General features: G+C 36.8%; 1 long non-coding RNA gene across 1 annotated transcript; it reads right to left on the minus strand.

Moving 5' to 3' along the window:
- Window positions 1-388: 388 nt before the first annotated feature.
- On the minus strand, window positions 389-4,029 carry LOC122926424. The gene is made up of 3 exons (XR_006387668.1): window positions 3,748-4,029; window positions 3,220-3,412; window positions 389-2,288 (listed from the first exon to the last, which is right to left on the minus strand). It is a non-coding gene; the product is annotated as an uncharacterized LOC122926424 (long non-coding RNA).
- Window positions 4,030-6,181: the final 2,152 nt, after the last annotated feature.

A 6,181-nucleotide genomic window follows, 5' to 3' on the forward strand; every position in this document is an offset into this window, starting at 1 on the left:
AAATAAAAACTATGATGAAATAGAAATTTTGCCCACCTTACTTCCCAAAAATGGTAATAAAAGTGATAAAAAAGTCATATATACGCCAAAATAGTACCAATCAAACCGTCACTTAATCACGCAAAAAATGAGCCATGAGACAATGGCCCAAAAAATAAAAAAAACTATGGCTCTCAGACTAAAATATGTTTTTTTTGTTTCAAAAATGCTTTTTTAAGTTAAACTTAAAAAAATAAAATAAGTAGACATGTTAGGTATCGCCGCATCCATAAGAACCTGCTCTATAAAAATACCTATATTAACAAAAAGAGAACAGGTACAAAAAATTACCCAATAAAATTAAATTTTATTATGACATAACATACAAACATAAACGTAGAGACCGTACAGCGTGCCTCAAGGGGCAGTCCACAATAATTCCACTACCAGCAGATATTCAATCGCTTGATTCCCTCAATCACAGTGAGGGCGTTGTGAATGAGGGGTCTAGATCAGCATATAATTATCAAAGCTGTATCTAGCCATGAAAACACAACTACCTCATCTGTAAGGTGAATCTAGCATGAATAAATATCGGGTATAGATGGCATCCATATATTTTGATCCATACCATCCAAACAATTCAGTACAACATAAAGCTGCCATAATGAATGTATCGGACCGATCTAAGCTTCTCACTTACCCGATATCCAGTGGCGTGTATGTGGGCTGTCTCTATCTGGCGTACTCCTCGACGTACGTTTCGCTAATGCTTCATCAGGAGGATTTCCTTTCTAATGGCTTAAGAGGTCTTTTTAAGTGGTTAGTGGCCAATAGCTGGCAATCCCTGTGTCATGTGATCCTATTGCTAGTGATTCCTATAGCGGCGCATCCCGCAATCGTCAGATATGGGTGTATAAGGGACTTCCGCCCTCCCATCAGCGCGATCCAAGTGAGGGCAGAATGCGTCTGACGTCACCCCGATCACGCCCGTCGGGACGGCGAAAGTCCTCCCATCCGCGATGCGTACAGGAATCATCAGGTTATCCATCTTCATAGCAATGTATGTGTAGGTATTTTCTTGTCTATGTGTCTATTACTGGTATTGATCTTCCGTCTCTCCAACATATCAAATTGTAGATTGTACGCAGATCAATCCGCAACGCCACTGAATATTACAGTGCCGAAACTCGCTTCCATATCATTCAAAAGTATCTACATTACACAGATGCCATATTTATCTATGCATTATATTTGTCTATACATCAATCTATGCTGGAAAAAATCATAAATACATAACCAGGTGGAGGGACATAAATGTGGGGTCAATATTGTTAACAATATAGTATCTACTATTCAATTGGATACGAGCAAGATATATATGGATCTGCACTAAGTGCACACATGCCATCATATGGTGAGCGCAAGATATACATATGTACACACAAAATGCACACATATATACCTGCCAATATATGGCATGTCTATATCTCTGCATTAATCCAATCAGTATCACATCCCATGTATACATTGGCACATCCACATATATCATGCCAAAACCATCCATAAAGGTGTAAGATACTTATCTCAAGTCCATTCAATATCTTATCTCACGTATATGTTAACATGTCCATATACATGACGTCAAGTCCATTTATCAAAGTGTCTAGTGCATAGATAAAATAAAGTGCGTATTATCTGTCATTAATATAAATATAAATAAGTATAAAATCTCATATATTCATGCCCATTTCATTATCGCAAACATTAAAGTGCCGTGCATATGTCTTACTATCAATATCTAAAGTGAAATTAATAATTCTACCTAAATGCTATCAATCCCATGATTCAAACCTATTCCCACTAAAGCGAGTGGGTGAATACATCCTCCCTTACTGTAGACTGGTGCCTATTTATCTGTGCACCCTCTATAATATAAATGGGTAGTTAACATCCTCTCTAAATATAAACTAGTGTCTATTTATCTGTGCACCCTCTATATATGTGACAGATGCCTCTCAGGGCATTATCACCATCCAAACCCCTATTAATCTATACTCACACATATACATAGTGTATGCTTGACAGAGCTGAATTGAATATCAACCCTCACACATTACTTTCATATCCAGTTTAGCCGGTATAGTAATAATTCCATATGTTGTACTAGAATGTCCTTTACAGATGGATATACTCATTAGATATTTAATTCTTCTTTTCTCCTTCTTATTTTTTCCTCCACAGGTTTCAATGTGCAGTTTCGGACACAGGAATCCAGCCATCGATCACTCAACACCTCCACGTAAGTTCTACAATAGTCAAACAAGACAATGTTAAAATATTATATATTTATTTTTTTCCTATAAATTCTGTCTAAAACCCCCTACAGTTTACAAGAAGGAACTGAATCCCATGGTTACATTAAGCCCTTTAGGTTCCATGGTTCCCAATGTAAAAATCCATTTGCTCTCAATTTGGGCTAATCTTTTACTGAGGTCCCCCCCCCCCCCCCCCCGTATCCCCATGTGAATCTGGTCTATTCCCGTAAATCTCAGCAGTTTTTCATTGCTTTGGTGAAATAATTTAAAATGTCTAGGTATAGTTTTGAGGTTGTTAAGATCTTCTTCCTCTTTACTTTTCTCTATGTCTCGTATATGTCCCCTAATTCGTACCCTTAATTCCCTTAATTCGTAAGACCTATGTAGATCTTGTCACAAGGGCATCTGGCGTGGTATATGACGCCTTTTGAGGAACATGAGATATATTCTTTGATTTTGATTTTATACCTTTTGTCATGATTTAGACCAGTCAATTCTGTAGTTTTTATCATGTTTTTACATGCCTTGCATGTCCCACAGGGGAAGGACCCTTTTAGTTTATCATTACCATCACTGGCAGTTCTGCTTATAAAATGGCTGTGAACCAATGCATCTTTAAAATTCTTTGCCCTTTTCGCTGTTACGAAGGGCTTTTCCGAAATGCATTTCTTTAAGACCACATCTGTTTGTAATATGTTCCAGTGTCTTTCCAATATTTCCTTTATCTGCCACCATTGACTATTGTATTCAGTTAAGAATCTGGTGTTATGTGCTGTAGCTTCCATTTTAATCATATTCGGGCATAACAGTTGTTCTTGTTTCTTTTTCTTTATTTTACCAGCTCCTCTCTTAATCTGTTTATTGCTGTATCCTCTGGCTTTGAATCTCTCTATCATTTCTTTACTTCGTTCTTTATACTTACTTTCATTAGAGCAAATCCTCTTTATCCTTGCGAATTGTCCAATAGGTATTCCATCTATGGTGGATTTTGGATGGGATGATTCGGCATGCAGTAGCGTATTAACCGCAGTTTCTTTCCTATGGACGTCAGTTTCTAATGTCCCATTCTCTTTTATTTGTATCTTTAGGTCTAGAAATGTGACCTCCTTGCCCATCTGAAAAGTTAAGAATATATTGTGGTTATTGTTGTTTAGAGCAGTGATGAATTTTTTTAGATCTTCTTGCGTGCCTTCCCATAGAAAGAAGATGTAATCAATAAATCGCATCCAGTTATGCACTTTATTGATGTATGGTGTTGCTTCATTCATAAATATTTCTCTTTCCCAGGCTCCTAAAAACAGGTTTGCATAGGATGGGGCACACGTGGCCCCCATCGCTACACCTTGTGTCTGTAGAAAAAATTCATCATTGAAAAGAAAAAAATTATGTTCCAATATGAATTTCAGCAGGGTGAGGATTAATTCGTTAAACCCCCCTTCCATATTATTACCTTTAAGGTATTCAGCCACTGCTTTTAGACCATCTTCGTGCTTAATGTTCGAATATAGCGCTTCAACATCAGCTGTGACCAGAATCATGTTATCTTCAACTTGCATGTTATTTAGTCTATTTAGCGCTGCCGTTGTGTCCTGTATGAAGGATGGTAAAGTGTTAACAAGCATTTTTAGATGATGGTCAATGAATTGACCAATCTTCTCACATAACCCACCATTACCTGATATAATGGGGACCGTCACCTCATCCTGCAAAAAATTATACCCTATGGCTATGGCTAAGTGAAATTTTGAAATGTTATCTCTATTTTCCATTAATTCTTGTGGAACCCCTAAAGGGTTAACAAAGTTTGTAAAATCAGTTTTGATTACCTTGAAGGGTGTAGTTTGTAAAATGGGGTAATTTTTGGGTGGTTTCTATTATGTAAGCCTCACAAAGTGACTTCAGACCTAAACTGGTCCTGAAAATGTGGGTTTTAGAAATATTCAGAAAAATTTCAAGATTTGCTTGTAACATCTCCAAAAATAGATCCAAGCATGAAGTAGACATATGGGGAATGTAAAGTAATAACTATTTTTGGAGGTATTACTATGTATTATATAAGTAGAGAAATTGAAAGTTGGAAATTTGCAAATTTTTCAAACTTTTTGGTAAATTTGGTATTTTTTTATAAATAAAAATGATTTTTTTTACTCCATTTTATGACTTCCATTGTCATGAAGTACAACATGTGACGAAAAAACTGTCTCAGAATGGCCTGGATAAGTAAAAGCGTATTCAGGTTATTCACTCATAAAGTGACACTGGTTAGATTTGCAAAAAATGGCCTGGTCCTTAAGGTGAAATATGGCCTTGTCCTTAAGGGGTTAAATTGACTATTTCACCCCTGTATCTGGTCCTTCCTTGATTAGGCCAAATGTAGCCCCCTCCCCTCTTTTTCACACCTGATTGAACACTGAGTGGTATAAATCTAAGTCCTTAGGTCTTTTAGACCTTGGTCTTTTTAATGCAACATCTTTTAACCCCTTAAGGACCAGGCTCATTTTCACCTTAAGGACCAGGCCATTTTTTGCAAATCTGACTAGTGTCACTTTAAGTGCTCATAACTTTAAAACGCTTTGACTTACCCAGGCCGTTGTGAGATTGTTTTTTCGTCACATATTGTACTTCATGACACTGCTAAAATTGGGTCAAAAATACAATGTTTACCAAAATGTTTGAAAAATTAGCAAATTTCAAAGTTTCGGTTTCTCTACTTCTGTAATACATAGTAATACCCCCAAAAATTGTGATGACTTTACATTCCCCATATGTCTACTTCATGTTTGTAGCATTTTGGGAATGATATTTTATTTTTTGGGGATGTTACAAGGCTTAGAAGTTTAGAAGAAAATTTTGAAATTTTTCAGAAATCTTCAAAATCCCACTTTTTATGGACCAGTTCAGGTTTGAAGTCATATTGTGAGGCTTCGATAATAGAAACCTCCCAAAAATTCACCCCATTCTAGAAACTACACCCCTCAAGGTATTCAAAACTGTTTTTTTTTAAACTTTATTAACCCTTTAGGTCTCCCACAAGAGTTAATGGCAGATGGAGAAACAATTTCGAAATTTCTATTTTTTGGAAAATTTTCCAATATAATCAATTTTTTCCAGGAGTAAAACAAGGGTTAACTGCCAAACAACACTCAAAATGGGTTGCCCTGATTCTGTAGTTTGCAGAAACACCCCATATGTGGTCGTAAACTACTGTTTGGCCGAACGGTAGCACATAGAAGGAGGGGAACACCATATGGGTTTTGGAAGGCAGATTTTGCAGGACTGGTTTTGTTTATACCCTGTCCCATTTGAGGCCCCCTGTTGCACCCCTAGAATAGAAATTTCAAAAAAGTGACTCCATCTAAGAAAGTACACCCCTCAAGGTATTCAAAACTGGGTTTACAAACTTTGTTAACCCTTTAGGTGTTCCACAAGAGTTAATGGCAGATGGAGAAACAATTTTGAAATTTCTATTTTTTGGAAAACTTTCCAATATAATCAATTTTTTCCAGGAGTAAAACAAGGGTTAACTGCCAAACAACACTCAAAATGGGTTGCCCTGATTCTGTAGTTTGCAAAAACACCCCATATGTGGTCGTAAACTACTGTTTGGCCGAACGGTAGCACATAGAAGGAGGGGAACACCATATGGGTTTTGGAAGGCAGATTTTGCAGGACTGGTTTTGTTTATACCATGTCCCATTTGAAGCTCCCTGTTGCACCCCTAGAATAGAAATTTCAAAAAAGTGACTCCATCTAAGAAAGTACACCCCTCAAGGTATTCAAAGCTGGGTTTACAAACTTTGTTAACCCTTTAGGTGTTCCACAAGAGTTAATGGCAGATGGAGAAACAATTTAGAAATTTCTATTTTTTGGAAAATTTTCCAATA

The sequence above is a fragment of the Bufo gargarizans genome, chromosome 2 (genome assembly GCF_014858855.1).
Source record: "Bufo gargarizans isolate SCDJY-AF-19 chromosome 2, ASM1485885v1, whole genome shotgun sequence".
Taxonomy (NCBI): Eukaryota; Metazoa; Chordata; class Amphibia; order Anura; family Bufonidae; genus Bufo; species Bufo gargarizans.